This window comes from Eschscholzia californica, unplaced genomic scaffold (genome assembly GCF_041429995.1).
Source record: "Eschscholzia californica isolate CP2 unplaced genomic scaffold, dmEscCali1.0.p SCAF_1, whole genome shotgun sequence".
NCBI classification, from domain to species: domain Eukaryota; kingdom Viridiplantae; phylum Streptophyta; class Magnoliopsida; order Ranunculales; family Papaveraceae; genus Eschscholzia; species Eschscholzia californica.
Window position 1 is genome coordinate 59,465,845 of NW_028238198.1, and position 23,451 is coordinate 59,489,295.

General features: G+C 34.9%; 1 long non-coding RNA gene and 1 pseudogene across 1 annotated transcript; both read right to left on the reverse strand.

Annotated features, from left to right (window-relative positions):
* Positions 1-414: 414 nt before the first annotated feature.
* Positions 415-7,039, reverse strand: LOC147567901 (plasmodesmata-located protein 2 pseudogene; annotated as a pseudogene).
* Positions 7,040-20,558: 13,519 nt separating this feature from the next.
* On the reverse strand, positions 20,559-22,906 carry LOC147567902 (uncharacterized). Its single transcript, XR_015237952.1, has 3 exons — positions 22,799-22,906; positions 20,737-21,029; positions 20,559-20,696 (listed from the first exon to the last, which is right to left on the reverse strand). It is a non-coding gene; the product is annotated as an uncharacterized LOC147567902 (long non-coding RNA).
* Positions 22,907-23,451: the final 545 nt, after the last annotated feature.

Genomic DNA, 23,451 nt, shown 5'->3' on the forward strand with positions numbered 1-23,451 from the left:
TCTCTCTCCTCTCTTTTCCTCTCTCACTTAAGGTTACCCTCTATCTCCGTCTCTCCCTCTCTCTCTCTCTCACTATTGGTCTCACTATCCATGTCTTTTGATCTCTCTCAAACACTCACCCAAAATGAGTCTTCTTTGAACACTCAAAATGATACTCGCTTTCTTTATACTAACATTTCTCTTTCTCTCTCTAAACTTTACTTCTTCTCTTAAGAAAGTGAAAATTGAAAATCGTAACTTCTAAAACACAAAGAACACAATTCTCTCTTCTAATCAGCTACACATAAAAGCATACAAGAAAACAAGAAACAAAGTAACTAAAAGAATAAAAAAACAGAGAAGAAAACAAAGAAAAGAAATAAAAATCGAAAATCCATCTCAATGGTATTTAATATTGATCAATTTTAAAGTAAATCAATACTTTCCATCATGTTTCTCATTAACACATTCACTACCATCTCCATTACTCAAGCTTTCTTCACATTGAGCTATGGCATAAACAGATTCATAACTACTAGTACAAAGCCCATTTCCATTACCGATCCCATTTTCAACTTGTGATAATGTTGAATCTCTTCTCATCTCAAATCCACTTCCTTGAGCTCTTGAATCTGTTAGGAGATTTTCAAACTTCTTAATGTGAGCGGTTATAGCCCTTCACCAACAGTAGCATGCGTTTGAATTAAGGGTCCGTGGGTATATAGACCAAAATAATATTCAAAAAAGGTTTATGATTCAATCTTCCCAAAACATGGATATTTAGTCCTTTTACATTATGGACATAATAACTCATTCTTTATGAGAGAACTACCGTCCATGTCCCTCCTACAAAAATCACGGGATTTTTAATTTTCTAGGGTGAATTTGGAATGTTTCTAATGTGTGCGTGATTTAGGGGATTTAAAGCAACTAACGTATAAATCCGAAATTAATTTTTCTCTATCTTCTAACCGTTTTGGAAAGCAAATCTATTTCCAAATCAATTCAAAAAAAAAAATCGTAACCAAATCAATTTTCTCTCTCTTTACAGATTTGGAAACCAAATCAATTTTCTCTCTCTTACTATGTAATTTTTTTTCGATTCAAATCAATTTTCTCTCACTTAACTTTCAGATTTGGAAATAATATATTTTCAAGGATCAATTTAGCGTGATTTGGGGGTTAATATACAAAACATATATATCACTTTCTCTCACTTAACTTTCAGTTTTGGAAATAGTATATTTTTCTGGGAACATTAAAGCAACATATGTTTTCTTTTTTACTCATACATAAATACACATAGAATACAAATTATGAAACAAATACGTAAATTATGTATTATTTATGACGAGGAAACCATCATTTGTCAAGTATACAACATAATTTATCAAATGTATGTGGGTCTTGTTCAATAAATTACACATAATTTCTTTTACATTACACATAATTTTTTTTACATTACACATCCTTTACATTCTGTTACAAAAAAAAGTACAAAATCTTCTTTGGTTCAAAAAGGGTGCCCATCCATGTAATCTCCATTAGTTTCGTTGACTCACTTTGATTTTATGATTCTCTTTGAAATTTCATCTGGTATATCAAATCTACACACATAAATACACATACATTAAAGAAAAAAAATCATATATTGTATTATAAACTATATGTATAGTTTCGTAATTATATATAATGTTTGTCAAATTTTGACAACATTTGAAGGTTTTGAGTAGTTTGGTAAACTTATCAAGGCTACTGTTTTGGGTGAAAAGTACACGTAATGGTAAATAAATAATACACAATTTATGTGCACTTATACGTAAATTATATACATAATGGTAAGAACATGAAGATATACGTAAATTATATATACTTTATTGCAAAGTTCACGAGATTTGATAGTAAAGCGAAGTATTTCTACTAATGAAATGAGTACTGTTTTGGTGTTAAAGCACGGGTAATGTTCTATAAATTACCCATAATTTACTATAAATTGTGGTAATTTACGATAAAGTACATGTACTGTAAATTATGTTATGAGTAACCGTACGAAAGAACAAATGTTTCATAAATCCGTACGGATTGAAAACCAGATCTGAAGAAAAAAATGAGAATATCATTAAGCTTAAACTACAAATCTAAAGATATCTGCTATGATGATTGATTGCAATAATGTCAAACTCGAGTTGAAGGATTAAACATCAAGATCAAAAACATAAATGAAATTTTAAGAGAGAGAAAGAAAATAAACATCAAACATGCGATTGATGATTGATACTCTGGTCTCACGAAATATCAGAAACAACAGAAGATTAAACATAGATCTAAAGAAATATGATATCATCACTGGATGCAAACATAACATACTAACTTTAAAGGAATCATTGAATAAGGAATAAACATAAAGATTTTAAACAGTTATGAAAATTTTAGGGTTTTAGTTATGAATCATTGAATAAGGAATAAACATAAAGATCTTAAACAGTTATGAAAATTTTAGAGAGAGAAAATAAACATCATACATTCGAAGTTAATGAATTAGTAAACAGATCTTATAGATATGTATCATAAATCTGATACGTTTTATAATAGAGCGAAATAATTAGGGTTTTAGTTATAAGAAGAAATATTAGATATTAACAATGGTGTTTATAAAGATTTCGAAAGTATTAAACCTGATAAATGATGAATTTGGACAACAATATAATGTAGAAGAAGAAGATTTTTTGAGTTTAATGGAGGTTTGTCAACTAAATCGGTTTTAGAGTGATCAAATAAAGAGTTTCCGTTACTGAAAATAATGAAGATATTCTTACTTTGAATAGAAACATGATTGGAGAGAAATATGGGAGATAATAATGAAGATATCCTTACTTTGAATAGAAACATGATTAGAGAGAAATATGGGAGAGAAATATGAGAGATAAATATGGAAAAAGATATGCATAGATTTCGAAGATAAATCAGTTATAAAATATGGAAAGGTTAGATTAGGGATTATGAAATAAAATTTATTCTAGAGATTTGTATTTTCTCTCTAGATGAAACCAAATGGACTAGATATCCATTTATATTATTTTTTTGGTTTTAAAACCCTTTATAGGATTATATCTACTATTAGGACCCGTTTTTTGGACTATAAGCCCAAAAATTCTTGAATTAAATGGGCACATCCATTCATTAGGATGAATCTATTCAAGTGACACCTATTTGGAAGGCTATAAATAATCATCACCCTCCCCATTTGAATAATACAGAACATCCAACGAAATTCCCTCTCTCTTGCTCTTAAATTTTCTATTTTATTATCACTAGATGAAAGTTGTGTTGGCTTATCTATCAAGTCATTTGGCAATTTCTTGAGTCGATTTCTTCGGCATTATCAATTTATTAATTCAGAGTGTTATTGGTCTTGGTCAAAGCGTACATACTTCGAACCAAGCAGTTTGAAGGGCTTCATCGTATCCTGAAGGCATAATTCTTGACCCGTTGTGAACTCGTAGTTTCATACAAGAAGGGGGCGAATTAACGTCTAAACTAATCGAGATTCTCGAGCTTTGAAGTCTAGTGATCAACATGATTTTATTCATCGATTATTTTCCATCTTCTGTTTCAACTTAACCGCTATTTTTTTTCTAACAATTTTTAGACAGTAAATCTGTAGTTGAAATGGAAGTCAATTCAATTAACATCTCACCCGAACCCAGTAAATAAAAAATAAGCGAAACGCCTGTAAGTATCTCAGTTAAATTTGATGCATGATTTTATGTGATATAATTGAGTAGTTTGATATCCATGCGATATTTCAAGTGAGTCATCCCTTTTAACATATGTGAATTTTTATTATACAAGGATTACATGCATGAGTTTGAACTATGTAATTAAATACATACATATCACATATTATATATAGCATGTTTTTAACATATTGAGACGGTTCAGATGTTGACCATTGTTAGTCATTACTAAGGTTAATAAACTGATGTCTAACATCATCAACTTTATTTTGACCGGATGCTCTATTATATGTTAGCATGACAAGACTAACATGTTCACTTTTACATGAAAAGATGAATAGTGAAAAGTTATTAATTATTTCGGTTTGTCTTGTGGTTTAACTTAAAAAATAATTATTTTGTTAGACTAGTAAGGGATGTAAGTGAGACAATCTACACTCCACACTAATTGCTTTAGGTGTTGCCTATTTGAGATATTTTATTGATCATGATATGTTAAAATATCTTTTAGCCATAATACATAGTATATGTTGGTTGTGATTTTGTGGTTACCATGAAACCCTTAACATTAGTGTTGGTGCATTTTATTTGTTCGTGAGAACTATTTGGTTTTTGAATCCAAGTGGTTACCCACTTGAGAGGTATGTACGGGCCTTACAGAAAAGTGATTTTGATCACATTGTTTTTTGTGTTAGCCTGTTAGGTGAAGTGCACTTGAGGCATTTACTAGAAAGTGAAATATAATCTTTTGGTACACGAGGTACATCTTATGTGTGAGTTATACTTTCTCAATTTCGAGAGGCATAAGTATTTTACTTCATGTAATGAGTACATCAATTTGGTATCTATGAACATGTGAAACCTTCTAATTAAGATTATAGAAGAGATATGCATTTGAGAAATTCAATTTTGCGGAATAACGAAACATTATTTTGTAGCATTAGATATTTAACAAGTGGTTAATAATGCTCGTCAAACTATAATTTATTTTTGTGGAAGAAAAGAATAGTAACTCCTAACTTTGACATGATGAAAAAGTTAATGGTGATCTTAGAATTAAAATTCTAAGAAATGAATAATTATATTTTTGAGTGAAGAATATAATGAATGGAGATGGTATTGAATAAGAGTACAATTTTAGTTCCCGTGGACTATTTATTTTCAAGTGACATGATATTTTTTCGGTTCAAAAAAATATCCCATTGTATTAAGAGAACACAATTACACAAGTTGGTGGATTCATTTTGGGGTCCATACATAAATCCTCATGTTGAAAGATGTTGTTGTCTTGGGCATCCAAGAAACAAGTGGTGATTTAATTTCACTAAAATTGACTTTTTTAATTTCTCTAGTCATGTGTACTAGAAAGAAGCCCAGTGATAAATTATTTTGAGTAAGCTACATGAGACAAATAATAGAAAGTTGAGAAACTATTACTCATAAAATGTTTTGGCCAAAACCGGTGTCGTCAGTTGTCTTTCATGTAAAGTTCCGGTTGATTGTATTAAGTCCATTTTGTTTCTAGAGAAATATTTTCTAATGTTGTTATCTAGAAAAATATTCTCTAATGATTTCAGAGTTATCTAGAGAACTTATCTCTAAAGAAAAAAGAAATGGACTCAGGTCTGTGAATGAAGGTTGATCGCCTTTAACAGAAACCCAACTTATGTCTTGAAATAGATAGACAAAGTTCAATGGGTACTAACAAGTTAAAGCTTTCGCGAGCATTTTATATCCCATTAATGAGCTACTATTGGTTTTCTGCAAGACAAAGGATGGATGATAAATCCTTAATAAGTCCTAATTTTAAGTTGTGCCTCGCGGAAACACCTCAAGTGGACTTACCTAAGATAGTATGGAGATCAGACCGTCTCCTAAGAAAATAAGACCGTTTTCTGAAGAAGACTCATATTGCACATGGTCATCAACGTGCAGAGTATGAACACTCTGTCCCCTGAAACGAGTATGTGCGATGACTCCAGTTTTATCATCTAAGTATTCTTGGTTCACGATACGTTCTCAATAGCATTCTGATAAAGCTTTGAGATGTTTGCACTAAGTGAAGGCTCAAATCCATAAGATACCTATCATGTAAGTACAAGTTTCTACGATAATAACAAAGTTGTTTGTTTTGTTTTTATTTTGTCTTTTATGTCTTGTTTTTGTTGCGCTGTTAAATTTTGAAAATGGTGGGGGAATGTTGGGAGATTTTCAAACTTCTTAATGTGAGCGGGTATATCCCTTCACCATCAGTAGCATGCGTTTGAATTAAATGAGCACATCCATTCATTAGGATGAATCTATTCAAGTTACACCTATTTGGAAGGCTATAAATAATCATACCCTCTCCATTTGAATAACACAGAACATCCGACGAAATTCCCTCTCTCTTGCTCTCAAATTTTTTATTTTATTATCAATAGATGAAGGTTGTGTTGGGTTATCTATCAAGTCATTTGGCAATTTTTTGAGTCGATTTCTTTGGCATTATTAGTTTATTAATACAGAGTGTTATTGGTCTTGGTCAAAGCGTACATACTTTGAACCAAGCAGTTGTTGAAGGGCTTCATCGTATTCTGAAGGCATAATTCCTAACCCGTTGTGTACTCGTGGTTTCATACTAGAAGGGGGCGAATTACTGTCTAAAAGAATCGAGATTCTCGAGCTTTGAAGTCTAGTGATCAACGTGATTTTATTCATCGATTATTTTCCATCTTCCGTTTTAACTTAACCGCCATTTTTTTCCAACAGAATCACCACTAGATTTATAAAGCTTTTGAACTCGTGAAATCTGAGGAAACCCAGTAAATTGATATGACATATAACAACCATATAATTGAATCCGTCCAGCTATTGTTTTCCCACATAATCTATCTAACATTTCAGGAATTTTACTCACACAGTTATAACAATCTACATTACTTAAATCTCCTCTGCATTGATATAAACCAGTGAAAGAAGTTCGTCCTCCACTACTACCTGTACTTGTTTGATAAAATTTTGATTTGATGATTGAGAAATCAATGAATAAAATAGAGCTGGTACAACTCCATTTTGATCTGAAAATGTTTGGTGTGCACAACCTTTGTAGATTAAAGTAGTGGAATCTGGTTCAGAGTTGAAGAAGGAAAGAACCCAAATCCTGTTAAAATAAGTAGAGTTATTACTGAGAGAAAATGAAAGGTTTTTTGTAGAGGAAAGCGAGAGGGAGAGAGAAGATGAAGATTAGGGGTGATGTTTGATCAAGTCAAGTTTTGGATTAAAAGAAGAATATGCTCACTAGATGAATTTTTGTTCACTAATTCTTTATGCTCCGGAGACATTTTTCTATTCCCCAAAGTCGCGCCCTTACCTTATATATTGCTTTTAAGTATATGGTCAAACTAATATAGAAAATAAGTAAAAAAGCAAAACACATTTCAGAATTATTATTCAGGTAAAAAAGTATACAAATACTAAAATATCTTTTTTTGTCATTTTGTGTAACTAAATTATTTTATTTTTCTTCAAATTTTAAATCTATATAACTTTTGTTTAGATGTCGGATTTCTATAATTATATACTTAGAAACGATTTTTCATTATTAGCTTTCTAACAAGATCCACTTTCAATATTTAAAAAAAAAAAAACCCCAGACAAAACGGCGTTTTTTCCCTTATGTTTTTCTGCAAAAAATGTGTTTGTAACAATCTGGTTTCCAAACAAGTTCTGCAAACATGTGTTGCAACAATCTATAATTTGCAAACAAGTTCTGCCCGCACCACATCCAAACAAGTTCTTTACATGTCCCTCCATCCATACCTTTTAATTCTACAAAAACGAAAACATCCGCCCGCACCATTCACTGGTAATTCAATCAACTTACTACATAATATAATTACCATAAAGAATGAAGAACACAACTATGATGGTAGTGACAAATAAAACAATGTATATGCATTAAATGGACAAAGAATAAGTTAATACAAAAGACAAATATGTAATCATAGTTACCAAAAGAAACCACTCCAAGTTACCTCTTCCAGCTAAAATGTGGGGTTGAAATAGAATATATGGTCATTTTGTCAAAGCTAGTTCCACAACTTAAAGTTTAACAGCAGACATTGGAGAAACTGAAAGTTAGCACTACTTCTCTGTGTTACCTTCATGCTTTGTTATCTGTTAGAATGCTCAAGTTACCATCTGTCATGGATGCCTCCTGGTAGGAGACTTGCCCGCGAGTGGCACTTTCATTTGTTTGTCAGTGTCTAATGGATTTTTGTTCCGCCCTTCTTATTTCATCTTACTTTGTTACTTTTTGCAGTATCGAACACGAAAACGAGCTCAATTTCTCATACCGAGATTTAATTTCCAATAAACGATAATAAGGACATTTCTTAGCTGCCACTAACACACCTGACTGAAAAAGAAAAGTTTCCATCGTTGCGACGACATCAAGAGGATTTTACAAATGTCCCTCCATCCAATCCTTCTTATCCTTCACAAATGAAAGCATAACATTCAACTAAATTTAAAAAAAAAACAAAGTAAAAACTAGGGTTCTTCTAAATAGTTGTTGTAGTTTCAGTTTTGAATTCCAATGGGAGACCAATTTGAGCAGTTCTAACCATACTAGACCTACTTATAAACCACAAATATATTTCACAACACGAAATGAAATAATAGATTTCTTTCCTAGAATTAGATAAACAATATGATAATAGAAACAAAATTATGAGCACTATTTGTTTCTGTGGTTTGATTTGATTGTTAAAATGCTCAAATACCGTTTTTCTTTGGAGACAAAAAAGTTCATTTCCTTTGTATAAATAAAAACAAACCTAATTGAATTTGAAAGGGAATCATCACTTCTGTCATAGAAAGGATACGAGGAAAAAGAACATGGTAGCAAAAAATAAATTTGTACTCAAAATTTCTAACAACATGGTGGTATGCTAGTGTACTTGCTGGACAATCTTCCAGTGGATCTAAAACCATCACCTTGTACCTATTTGTGAAGCAGACTGGCCCAACATCTGCCCCAATTGGCCTCCCCCTAGACGTCAATGATCGGCGGGGAGATTGTAGTGCCCCTACCTACTTCGTGGGGTGCCTATAGCATCAGCTTCTTTAACCCCACTTCATAGAAACCCTACTGCCCCTACCTACTTCGTGGGGTGCCTATTTTCCAGCCACTTTTGCTAGAGATAGAGTGAGAAAGTGGGAAGGAGTTCTAGAGAGAGAGCTAGGCTAAGAAGGAGGCATCAAACTTGGTGTTTTTTTTTTGGTTTTTAGTGTGGGAGTTCCCTTCATTGGTTGCTTTGCTTTGAGGTAGATTTCTATCTCTCTAGGGTTTGAATGACCATTTTTATAGAAAAAACCTAGACAAACTAGTTGACATTACAAACCTTAGATTTTAGTATTACTTGCGCATATATTAGGATTCTTGAAACAAATATATATATATATATATATATATATATATATATATATATATATTAGAAGTAGTAGATTTTTCATTTCTACAAACTCATTTTTAGGTCACTTTGAATCCCATCTATGTGTTAGATTTTGAAGGATATTTGCCTCAATGACATACTTGATGAACCATAAAATCTCTATTAACATTCTCATTCTACATTCATGTACTACAATGATAATTAGGGCTAAACCCCTTTATTTGCCATGATGTTAGCATATAACTCTTAAAATTAGATGCCTATTACTATTAGACAATATCCTTTGTGTAGATACATGAACATGTGTTAGAACTCAACATGATATGATAATTGTAGGCTATTATCATACATCGATTCATTACTTGCAAACGTTATATATATATATATGAAACTCTTATGTCGTAAATATTGGCGAATATGATTTTGTTTTATATATGTTGTGGTCTGATGCTATTATATGTGTGTGATGTGATTGAGTTGGTGGAGGGTTGTGGGAGTTTTGTGGTTGGTTCGACCCTCTCTACCGGATGTGATCTAGGTATGGAGCGTATGGGGTCGACGCTAACACAAGGGTAGCCTTGTGGACCACACTCAACGTGGACACCAACTTGTCATATTGCTTTTGGTTGTTTGTATGTGATGGGGTTGGTGGAGGATTGTGGGAGTTTTGTGGTTGGTTCACCCACTCTACCAGAAGTGATCTAGGTATGGAGCGTATGGGGTCGGAACTAACACAAGGGTAGCCTTGTGGACCACACTCTTATGCAACGTGGATACCAACTTGTCATATCGCTTTTGGTTGTTTGTATGTGATGGGGTTGGTGGAGGATTATGAGAGTTTTTTGGTTGGTTCGACCCTCTCTACCGAATGTGATCTAGGTATGGAGTATATGGGGTCGGCGCTAACACAAAGGTAGCCTTGTGGACCACACTCTTATACAACGTGGACACCAACTTGTCATATCGCTTTTGGTGGTTTGTTACAAATGTGATTACTTTATTTTAACTGTCACAACTTGAATACTTATCATGGACACCTTATATGTTATGGGATTGTCTATTTGTTTTGGTAGCTCTTGAAACAGTCTATAAGGGCTTTAGAGGTTTCGAAATCTACTTGTTATGGTCTGACCCAACCTATTATTTTTCAGGACAAGGATATCGGAAATTGCCACCTAGTTGAGGCGTAGTTAGCCTTGGAGGAGTTTCTTACCATTCTTTTTTCTTTCTTTAGGTTGTTATTTTGGAGTTGCATCTCCTAAATACTTGTTTTTGCTTTTATTTGATCTTGTTCGACATATGTGTCGATGATTTAGAGACATCAAGCGAGTTTTGAGAAGCTTGGTAAACTTTCATTAGTTGTTTTATTGTTACTTTTGAGCTTCATTTTCGATGTTATTTGTCTCTTTGATGAGTATATCGTATATGTTCACTGTTCTGCGTGAAAATGCTTTAAGTTTAGGTTTTCATGGCGACCGACGTGGAAATCTAGATTTAGAGCGTTACAAAGTGGTAGCAGAGCTTTAGATTCATAAATCCTAGGGGATGTGTCTAGGGCTTAAGATAATTAGAAGAAGTAGTGGAACTTTAGTCCTTCTTGGGGTTTTGTGTGATGGTGGATTTTGTTTTCTTTTTCTTGTTCTTTTCTTCGTTAGATTCTGTTGGGAATTACATGTATCTAGTACATAACCTAAACATGTTACTAGTATTGGTAGCGGAATCTCAATCATCATACGATTAATACTAGGTTGCCCAGGATCTATACATGAACATATCAATGAACTAGAATGAAGAAGAATAGCTGGATTCGCTTTTCCACGAACTAAATTCTGACCAGTATTTGGAAGATAAAGAGCGTCAAGTGGAGCTCCTCATCTTGAGACATTGAATTGTACATCTCGAACACCTTTCTTTTGATTCAGCTAGGATCTTCTTGTAGGTAGAGATGAAGAACTACTTCTTCTAGACTTGATAGAAAGAATGAGAACTTTTCTCTAAAATCTTCTTCTCTCTAATATGTGAAAGAGAGATGATTTTCTTCTGAGAAAATTCCACACCTTTTCTGAACTCATAATGAGGCTTTATATAGGCATTACCTTAGTAGAGTCCAACTCAAATAAGGAATCCTAAAAAGTCTCTTCAGAAAAGATAAGCACAAGTTAGTGTTTAAACTAACCGGGACTCCCTTTATGGGGAAAACCCTAATTAGGGTTCCCCAATGATATGGCCGGCCAGAGCAGCCCTTAATGGGCTTGCTCTGTTCGGCCCAACCCTCTATCTTGGCCGGAAGGGGAGATCCCTGTTTGCCCCTTAAAAGTGGGTTTTTACCTTTTTCGGACTCCGCTTTCGAGCCCGATTCTTTCTATCTTTTAGACTGAATCATATCCATCTATTTACAAGTTCCCATCAGTCTATTCTCACTGTTCAAGTTACTAATTCTTACGTGTAACCCGTTGTAGGATCCGGTCTATGTTAGTCGCGGATAACCGAAGTGATCCGACAATCTTAAGCGGCTTTTAGCTAAGCAGTACGACTCTTAATTGAACCGGATTGACTGATCTTCCAATAAAGTCATCATTATCCTATGAGCCAAATCATACGCATTGCAATCTTGGTCGAAGGACATTCCTTCGGAAGGATATACCTTTAGAGTCCAAGGACATATATCTTTCAGTCTCTTAATTATACTTAGATCAAGTGCAATGTTCGATTCCCATGTCTTTCATATCTCATCTGATACGTCATACTTTATCAGACTTTCTTGATTGGGAGGACAAACTGTCAAATCAAATGATCAACCTTTAATCCATTTGAGCACGACCATGCATTTCCAGTTGTCACTCCTCAAGTGGCCTAGAGATACTTTATCCTAACTCTCGTTTGGAAGACATATTCCATTATTGTACTCCCACTCAATTTCATGTCTATCCTGTCTTACCCGGCCTCCGTTTTTATAACCTCCTGTTACGGCGCAACGTTTGACGGGACCAAGGGTTGACATTCCTTACATAAAACAAGCGAGTACTCATGTGTTTGAGAAATCTCTTTGATTTTGCTAAATGAGAGTTATGATGTTCATATCTTCAACTTCTTGAAGTACTCTCACTTGGTGGGTTTCAGTGTATCCTATACACCCATGAAGTTGACTTGAATTCTCCAATTCCTATAGCGCAAGAAACATCGCTATCTTGTCAATCACTCTTGCTAGTCTTCTTAAGTCATCGTTGTCCAATCGATGTCCTGGACTAGGGTTATTTAATAACGGAATGCTTCCATGTTCACTTAGTAGAGTTTCTTTCATTAGATCACGTATCTAATAAACCTGCCTGAAACTTTCTATTATTTTTGGACTATCGTCTAAATTCTAAACCAAAATTTAGATGACGAAATTAATTTAATTTATTTTGGATAACAAGAGTTTGTAAAAGTGAGTTCCCCACGTAAACTTCTTACCTGCCCAATTTTACAAGTCTTTTAGAGCAGTGTTTCATGACCCTAAATCCTTAGATTCGTACATCTTCCATGTTCGATCTGAGGTGACAGTTTAGTTTGGTGGATTTAATCCACATTTTCGTTTTCACTTTGCTTGTCATTATCATGCTGAAGAACGTCTTCGTCAGCTTTTACGATAATGTCAGTTTTCTTAAACTGAAACTAACACTTCCTAAGTCCTAATTGTTCTTTCTTTACTAGTAGAGTTTGCAACGACTCCCACTGTGAAAAACTTCTTTTCCACATGATTGTCCTTCCTAAAAGATTCCTATCTTTATTTTCGGAAGGTTGCTTTTATGACTTTCTTCAACTTTTACTTTCAGAGATACTTTCTTAGATACTCCAAGTATTATAGGAACTTTCCTGTTGTCTTATGGCTGACGTCATCAAATACTTATGCATTTCTAGATGTGCGGGTAAACATTGATCATCTTTATAATCGATCTTATGTCTCGTGACATTAGTATTCCCTCATGTGTGCTTTTGCTCATTAGAATTCCAAGTTCTGATTTCTTGCTTAGCAGTGATCCATGAGAGATGGGTAGAATCTCACTTCTAAGAGTATTTCTAGTTGGACTTCCTCAAAGCTTCTTTTGAATGAGTCTTATCATCTGTTAATCTATAACCTATAGATTTCGATGCCCAATTTATTTATTTACCCTCATCTGGTGTCCTATTGAGTCAGTTCCTTAACTGTTTCTCAATTCTAGTATGTCTCACATATAGGACATGAAACTAACTAGTTTCACTCCCACTTACCCTCTTGTCAAACAAGAATCTAACCACTCTTTTCAGATAATCAACCCTTGAATTTCTTTTATGAATGTTTAGATACCAACTCTTACTTTCGATCCTATTGACTCTTAGTCAATTTTCAGAGTCTGGTTGTGCTATAGGTTAGTTTCTAGTGCTCCCATTATGTTCTTTTGTTGCTCGGTTCGAATCAGATTCGAATATTTTCTCCCACTTGTTTTCTATAACAACTCTTTTCAAGGAAGACACCATCGAGAGCAACAATCTAATTTTGTTTCGATGTTGTGAGGGAAAAAACCCCATATTTCTTCTTTTGAGGAAGAGAAAACTATGTCCGAAGTTCTCAGACTATAATTGAAAGGCTATTTTAGAATCTTTCTAAATCCATGTTCGCATGGTATTCTTTCAATTTCTATAGCACTTTTGGGTTTCTTGTGGGTATGTAGCTTGTATTTAGACACTATCGCTTTGAAAGACTTGTTATGACTTAGACTATTGATCTTATCAATATTTTTGGTCATCTTGATTCATGACTGGATTTAGGTTAAGTTTCTAAAACTTCTCCTAAATTCGAGCACTTAGTTGATTCTAGTCACATTAACCATCATCTTATGTCCAACAAAAGTTTTAGTGATTAATTGACCTTTGTTTTGTCATAAGAGATCTTGTCAGATCGGTTAGTTTGAACCATGTTTATTCTTTCGAATTTTATGTTCATTCTTGTTGTCTGACTAGATTAGAATAACTAATTGAATCGTTTGATTTTTAATGTTCATAAGCTGAAATAGGTACTTTTCTCAAGAACATCATAAAATACTAAATACTTTATTTCTCATAAATCCAATTTCAGAGAGATGTTCAAAAGAAAGGAAAAATAATATCTAGTAATAGTAATTCCTATAGGAGATCAAAATCCTTCTGGAGCCTTCTCAGCAACTATTGCTTCTTTGACTCTTCGACAGGTTCATCTCCTTTCAGTTAAATACTCAGCTCCCATTTACTCCTGTCATTCATAATGAATTGAGCGTTAGGTATCCAATACCTTTAAGGGAATTGTATTTAATTGAATTAACTTTTAACATTTTTACCTTTAGCAGAAACTACTGTTCCGTTTTTCTTGTCTTCAAGGAATTTGAGACAGTTTCTCTCCCAATGGCCTATGCCATCACATTAGAAACACTTGTAGTCATAAGAGGAATGCTTTGTTTTGGCAACTTGTTTGCCTTTTGCTTTTCCAAATTTCCTCTTGTTCTTTTGGTTTCCGTCCCTTTTGAATCCTTTGTCTTTCTGAACCATTGGAACTTCCTTATTAGGTTCAACTACTGCGATATTCTCTTCGGCTATCTAGAGCATCGCGTGTAGTTTCTCCAAAGATTTATCCCATCCATTCATCATGTAGTGCAATCGAAACTGATTGAATCCTTTATGAAGGGAATGCAGGATGATATCAGTGGCGAAATCCCGACCATGATCGACTCCAAGTAGTGTTAGTTTCTCAAAAAGGCTGATCATTTTAAAAACATGTGGCCCTACAGGCTTACCCGTTTCAAGGCGGCAATCTAGTATTGATTTTGACGTCTCATACTTTTCCATTCTGGATTTCTTTTGGAACAATTCCCTAAGTTGTCCTATCATAGTGTAAGCAGCCATGTGTATGAACTTATCCTGAAGATTGAGTTCCATGAGTGCTAACATTAAGCATGTTACTGAAGGATATAGTCCTTCAGTCTGAAGCAGATGTCCTTCTAAAAGAGTGTCCTTCGACCAAGATGGAAATGCGTACAATTTGTCAGTTAGGATGACGATGACTTTATCCGGAAGATCATCTAGTCCGGTCAAATTAGGGGTCGTAATGCTTAGCTAGAAGCCGCTTACGATCGTCGGATCACTTCGGTAATCCACGGGTAACATAGACCGGATCTTACAACGGGTCACACCAAAGATTGGTAGCTTGATCGGAGAGAGAGTTGACTCATGGGAACTTGCCTATAGATGGATATGATCCAGTCTGATAGTGCCAAAAGATAGAAATAATTGGGCTCGAAAGAAGAGACCCGAAAAGTGCAAAACCCACTGGGTGGGTGCCCGGATCACACCTGGTTAGGGGCAACCCATGGCCGGCCGTGTGATGTCAATAGGTCGGGCATATCAAGCCCATAATGGGCTGATATGGCCGGCCATAACACTTGGAGAAACCCATTAGGGTTTCGGGTCAGAAAGAGTTCTGACTGTTTACTTTTTCTGAGATTCTTATGGAAACCTAATTGGACCCAAATTCTAATTAGGATTTCTCCATATAAGGGTCATTAGAGAACAAAAAAAGTTGTTGGATTTTTCTCTGGAGAAAACTTCATCTTTCTCACAATATACAACTTATGGAGAGAGAGGGTTTTAGAGAAAAAGCTCCCAATCGATCTAATGGAGTCAAAAGAAGAATAGTTCTTCTTCTCAACCTTCAATGGGATTCTAGCTGACAACAAAGAAGGGAGATCAAGTTATGTACTCGGGTGTCTCAAGTAGAGGAGCTACATGTGAAGCTCTCATCTTCTTCGGGATAAAGTTAATGGATTCTAGTTCGTGGGAAAGCGAATCCAGGTATTATTCTTTCTATTTCTAGTTCATTATTAGTTCATGCATATGATCCTGGTTAATTAGTGTTAATCATATGATGATTAAGATTCCGCTTACAACACTAGTTAGATGATTGCTAGTATTAGATAACCCCAAAACCCAACAGTGGCATCAAGAGCCGTTTGCATGTAACTAGTTTTGTCTAGAACGAATTAAATTCAGACTTGATTTATTAGATAGATTAGTTTGAATATAGATTCGGACACGTTCTTGAATAGTTTGAATAAGATACGGACATGTTCTTGATTAGTTTGAATAGAGATTGAGGGGAAATTTTGATTCGTTTGAAAAGTTTTAAAACACTTTCAAACATGTATTTGAAGGGTTTTAATGCATAAAATAGTCAAAATTATATGTTTTTGGAAAGGGTTTTCGAAAACGGATCTAACGGATACAAAATTTTGGAAATCAAATTTCAAAATCATGAAGTTTTGGTGTTGAATTCATCAAAAACAGCAGTTTTCATGAAGAAAACAGTAGGTTGGACAAGGAAGAAGAAGTTCGGAATGGCGATTTCCCAGAATTATAGAAACTGCATGTTTTGTCCGGCCAGGACGCCTCCAGGACGCGTCTGGCCGGTATCGCACGTCTCGGGAAGCTTCCGGAGACGCGGGAATCTCGGTCCGGGATGGGATCACAGTCCGAGTACAACTGGGAATCCCAACGCGTCTAGGACGCGACTGGAATCCCAGTCCGTCTCGGTCTAGGACTGAGACATGGACTCGAGAGTCCGGACACGTCTGGCTCGTCTCGGATATCTCGGACCAAGTAGTCCGAGATAATCTCCACCGAGAGATGGTCGAACGCGTCTAGGACGCGTCTGAGCTATCGAGACGCGTCTAAGACACGTCTTAGTCTACGAGAGGCATCAGGGATGCGTCGCAAGGTATCGAGACGCGTCCTTAACACATCTGTTGCACCAGGACGCATTCTGCCTTAGCCAGGGCGCGTCCTGCCTGAGCCAGGACGCGTCTGGACCGAGGGTCACAACATGTTATGAACATGTTGTTCCTTAGTTCGAGAGATACCCAACCTTGTCTATGGGCCAAATTGGGCTTACCCGAGACTGGCCCATGGATATTTGATCAAGTTTGACTTGGGCTCTTCATGGGCCTCGACTCGAGTAGTAGTTTTCCAATCTTCTTCGATTCCAACTAGAATTTTCCGAAATCGACTCGGGCCATTCGAGGGCCCAAACGGAGTTTTTCCTTGAATCGATTTTAGAAATCATTAAGGAAGAAACATAACGTGCCATTACTTCATATTTTACGAAAATCGACTTAGTAGCATGTTAGACATAGATATGTCACAATTTCCCATAAATAGCAAACCTAAAAAGGAATCTAGGATACATACTTTATTTTATGATTGTCATATTTGTATGTATATATATGTGAATGCGTAGAATAGTATTGCCTTTAGATAAGTAATCGACTCTTGTTTCTAAGCACATAGGAGTATGTGCCCGAATTATACTTAGAGTATAGGATCGTAGAATCCATTGATGAATCGAACGATGAGATCTTGGTTGAAGTGAGAGTAATCAATGGAGGTTCAAGGACGTAAATCCAAACGAACCATAGGCGAACAAGAGGTAACCTAAAAGATTAGATCTTTTAGAGGCTATACTAGGAACTAAGTAATTCCTTACGCAAACTCACATAAACTTTACGTTTGTTCATTGTCTAATTTACTTTTGTGAGTTTTGATAGGTCGTGTAATAGTGTTTGAAGATTTTGCTATGGCCTTCAGAATCTTGGTATGGCCTTTTAAGGATTCATATGGCTTATGGTAGTAAAGTGTTTCTTCAATCTGTAATAAGTGATATAATTATGTTCACATGATGTAATTAAAGTGATACTAAATGTTTGAATTTTATTCTTACATTAATAAATAATAATATTATTTTTTACATGCATTCGCCTTCATGCCGCATATGTAAACGAGGGTATAACCCATTTTTGCTAGCCATTGGCAGTTATATTAAATGTGTAATTTTAATTATTGAAGAGGGTTTGAAGATAAGATTGGGAGTTATAATCTCAAACATTTGAGAAGTTTTGGAGGTGTAATCTTAGCCACAGAAGAGGATTTTAAGATAAACATGAAATATAATCTCAATCATTGGAGATAAGTTTAGGAGTTGTAATCTTAGCCACTGAAGATTAAAGAATACATAATATTCCATAAATTACGTATAATTTATAGACAATAATATAATATTCATGATATTAGTGATAAAGTATATATAATTTGTCAGAAAATACATATATCATGTTCTCATTTTGAAAAACATCGTACGGGAGATGTTTGCATAATTTACTGTAAATTATGGTAATTTATGATAAAGTACATGTACCGTTAATTCTGTTACGAGGAACCGTACGAAAAAAACCACGTTTCATAAATCCGTAAAAATTGAAAACCAGATCTGAAGAAAAAGTACGAATATCATTAGGCTTAAACTACATATCAAAAGATATCTGATATGACGATTGATTGCAACAATAAGTATACTCGATTTGTAGGAATCAGTAATGAAGGATTATCTCATCAATATCGAAATCATTAAAGAAATTTTTAGAGAGAGAAATACAATAATAACATATTCGATTTGAAACAGTATCATTAAAGAAGAATTTTGTCTACCTGATTAACAATTAAGAAATTGATTTTGAAAAGCTCTAATGAATATGAAACAATTTCTTTGTTTTAATGGAAGATTTTCAGTAGATTAAGATGTAGAGAGAGAGAATCAAATACCATAAACTGAAACAGAATCACAAAAGCTTATAAATTAATTTGTGTTTTACCTGATTAACAATGATGAAGATGATTTCAGCAACTCAAATGAATATGAAACAAGGTCTCTGATTTAATGGAGGATTTTCATTCGAATAAGATGTAGAGAGAGAGAGTGAGAAAACGAAGGTTTCGGTTACAAAAGTTTCTGATTTTCAGAAGATCACGGTTTCTTAATATAAAAACGTGATTGGAGAGAAAAACAGGGAGATAAATATGGAAAATATATTTGGTGAATTTGAGCTTAAATATGTTTTTATATTTAAGGAAGGTTAGTTTAGGTATTAATGTTTTATAGTTATTCAAGGGATTTGTGTTTTCTCTCTAGATGGACCCAAATGGACTAGATATCTATTTGTATTAATATTTTAGTTTTTAAACCCTTTATGGGATTAGAGAGGATTAAAAGTGGGGTTGTTTTTTGGGCCATATACCCAAAAATTCTATATTTTATATAGATACAAAAAGACATAAATGTAACGTTTATGATTGAAATTTGGCACTGGTCTTCTAACCCACGCTATTGACTACAATTGTGCTTGATATTTTTTATATGTTCGAATCTGAATTGCTTGACTATGAATTAGCTGAATCATTTTACAAGTTTGATGGTTGTTTCTTAAATCTGAATCACTAGATCTGAATTAGGATAATGACATTTATACCCTTGTAATTTTGTCCAAAAGAAAACGAAAACCTAATTTCTATTTTCTCCTCTGAATGAATAATAGAAATCCTAGTTCTTTACCTCATCTCTTTCTCTTTTTCCTTCTCTCAACAGTCACTCTCTATAATCGAAGATGGAAAAGTTTCAGTGAGGGTTCAATCATGATGACCCTCCCCAAATCCAGAGACCTCTCTCTTTCTCCTTTTCTCCCTCACTCTCTCTCTCTAAACCAAATCTCGGTGGACGAGTCCAAAGGAACCAGAGCATACAACGAAGACCTAAGAGCAAGAGACCGCCAAAGAGTTTTCCAGTTAGTAATCCAATCATAATTGAAATTAAATCGGTTCGATGCATAATAAAATGTCTGAGTAGTGTTTCAGTTATTGATTCCATGAAACCTCTGTACCTTTCCTTCCAACAAAAATTACTTTGGTGATGATGTTGTGGTGGTTATTTGCGGTCTGTTATGGTGTTCCGATCTGGTGGTGGTTTGGTATGTCGTGATGGTGGTTTGTGGTGGTTGTGCTGGTGGGGTACTCTGTTGTGATTGTGTGGTGTTGGATGTAGTTAAGTTGGCTGTGGTGATGGTGTTGGCTGTTGTGATGGTGTTGGTGGTGTTGTGTTCCTGGGGGTGGTGGTGTTGTGTTCTTGGTGGTGGTGGTGGTGTGTCCCCGAAGAAGGGAAGTAGAGGGATATAATTATCTATTTTAAAGTTTAACAGGGGTATTCACGTCTTTAACAATTTTTTAGATCCTAGGTTTACTTTTTAGTCTTGTTTTGAAATTTGAAATGTATACATCTTTATTCAGCCAATTCGGACCTTGACCCAATTCAACCAAGTTTTCAAATTGTTTTAAATTAAAAAACAAACATCTGAAATGGATTCCAATTAAAATTTCATATGTGAAAAAAAACACCTACATCACATCGAAATTCATAGTCATTATCTTACACTCAAACATCACTATTTTGAGATCTAGATATTTGAGTTTCTTTCGGAAGTTAAACGGTATACTAATCAAATGATAAGAAACAAGAACAGAAATTTGATAAATGTTAGTACCCAAATGAAAGTATATAGTTTATCATATATGCTGAACTTCATTAAACAAAACAACCATAACACAAATGAACTTTATTAAACAAAACAACCATAACACAAACAATTCAAACAAATATTACCACATTCCTTTATTACTATCATATGAAGTTTTTTTTTTTTTTTTTTTGAGACAACGAGTATCATATAAAGTTAGGTTAGATAGCCTTTGCCCTTTGATACTAGTGGCATGCTTTTTATTTGATATTCTCACCAACACAAATTTAATTATGAGCAAATCAATTAGCAATTTGGACTCCATTTCCTCTTTCAGGGGGTGCCACACACTGCAGAGTCTGAACCCATAACCGAAACCGTCTTCCTTTGGAAAGTCAATCCAGGATTCATTTGAATGTTAAATTGACCACCCACACACACTATAGGCCCCTCCGACGCCAATACCCGGCTAAGGAACCGCGCCCCCTCCATCTCTGCAAAGGAAATTTACTTTTTTATATAATACATTTAATGATATTAACAATTTCATATATCACAAGAAAACAATATAAAAATATAACATAAATTTAATAAACATATAACAGTAATAAACACAAAAATTTAGCCTTTAAAGGTCATCTTATATATTTAACAAAAGGGTTAATTCCGTTTTGGCCCCCGATTTGTGACCAACTGGCCGTTTTAGCCCCCATAAGTGTCCGGCAGTTCGTTTTGGCCCCAAAAATTTCTTATTTGGCCCCAAATTTTATCCAACCTCCCAATTCTACCCCGGTGGCATTTCTGTAATTTTTATTTTTTCTTTTTGTTTTGTCCACCTCATCTAATCTCTCTCCTCCACCACACCACCTCCTCTCCACCTCACCCTTCTTCTCCGGCAGGATGTTGCCGGCCGGAATAAAAAATTCCGGCCGGCCACTTTTAAAAAAAAAAAAAAATTCTCTCTCTTCTTCTTCCTTTCTCTCTCTTCTTCCTCTCTCTTCTGCCTCTCTCTTCTTCCTCCTTTCTCTCTCTTCTTCCTCCTTTCTCTCTCTTCCTCCTTTCTCTCTCTTCTTCCTCCTTTCTCTCTCTCCTCTCTTTATCTCTCTCTATTCCGGCGAAGGTAATCCTTCGCCGGAAAATTCTGGATCTGGGATTTCCCCAGATCCAGATCCCCTTCGTCTGGGAAATCCCAGACGAAGAGAACCTTCTCTTCGTCTGGGATTCCAGACGAAGAGAACCTTCTCTTCGTCTGGGATCCCAGACGAAGAGAACCCTCTCTTCGTCTGGAATCCCAGACGAAGAGAACCCTCTCTTCGTCTGGGAGATTCCAGACGAAGAGATCTGGATCTGGGGTTTGAAACCCCAGATCCAGAAATTTCCGGCGAAGGTTTACCTTCGCCGGAAATTGGGAGAGATAAAGAGAGGAGGGAGAGAGAAGAGGAGGGAGAGAGAAGAGGAGGGAGAGAGAAGAGGAGAGAGAGAGAAAGGAGGAAGAAGAGAGAGAAAGGAAGAAGAAGAGAGAGAAATTTTTTTTTTTTTACTAAAGTGGCCGGCCGGAATTTTTTATTCCGGCCGGCAACACTCCGCCGGAGAAGAAGGGTGAGGTGGAGAGGAGGTGGTGTGGTGGAGGAGTGATAAGATGAGGTGGATGATAAAGAAAGGTGTGATGTGGTTTTTTTTTGTTTTTAACCTTTTTCACAAATAATTCTGTTTTGGCCCCCGAGGATAATTTCGTCAAAAATTTAGCCCTTGGGGCCAAAACGAACTGCCGGACACTTATGGGGGCTAAAACGGCCAGTTGGTCACAAATCGGGGGCCAAAACGGAATTAACCCTTAACAAAACAAGATGACTAAATAGTTATCCTTCAAATGTATACCCTTGAAAGTAATTGTGCTTAGGAATGCCAATAATTCTAAGACCAGTTAGTTATGCATCTACTCTAAATATCAAGAGGTTATACGATCTAATTCACGTCCATTGGAATTTATCATTAATTAACCCACGCTAAAAGGTATAGATAAAGTAAAAGTAGGAATGGACTTTCGTGCCCCCCTGATAGCGTATTCAATTCATGTATTTATTCATGATATATCTACCTCGTAGTAAATGTAGTGACTTTTGGAGTTCATGTAAAAAAAATATATGGATACAAATGAAAACAAACTAAAAGAATAAAGCATCATAATAGATTAGTATATTTGTGTGTCTAACTAATCCAAATTAAAAGGAAAGAGAAAAGAATCTTAGACATATGTACTTACTTGGAGCATACATCAAAATCAAAACAAAAATGAAAGCGAAATACACATGACTTAAGGAATTTTTAGCCATTATTGTGTGATTAAACTTGGAGAAGCACTTTGGCTTGTGAACATATGTAAGAATGCGCTCAATTTATAGCAACATATAGGTCTTAAGCACGATCAGATTAATTATTTCTTTATTATTCAACTTGTGATATTAATATATGAAGTTTTAATGATAAAATATTTCTTAAAATTTTTTCCCCAATTTACTTCTAAAATGATTACAATACACGACCTTCATAAGAATAGTCAACCAAAGTTTAGGAATTTGGCTTATAAAAAAGTAAATAGTTGTTGATTTTTTTTCTTTTTAATCTTTTTTGCTTATTTATTTAAGTAGTAGTGTTTAGCCATTCATTCTAAAGTCTAACTATCGTGCAAAGTGATACCTAAGGGGGTGGCAAAGGCTGGGAACATTGGGAGACATTTATAGACAAAAATGTCCGATAGATATTTTAAGACATTTCGAGGCATTTATCTATAGACAAAATGTCTTTCTAGACATTTCAAGACATTGAGTTTGTAACCAAAAAGTTTTGTAGACATTTCAAGACATTTGAACCATAGGCACAATTCCCTTGAGACATCTCAAGATATTGAATCTATAG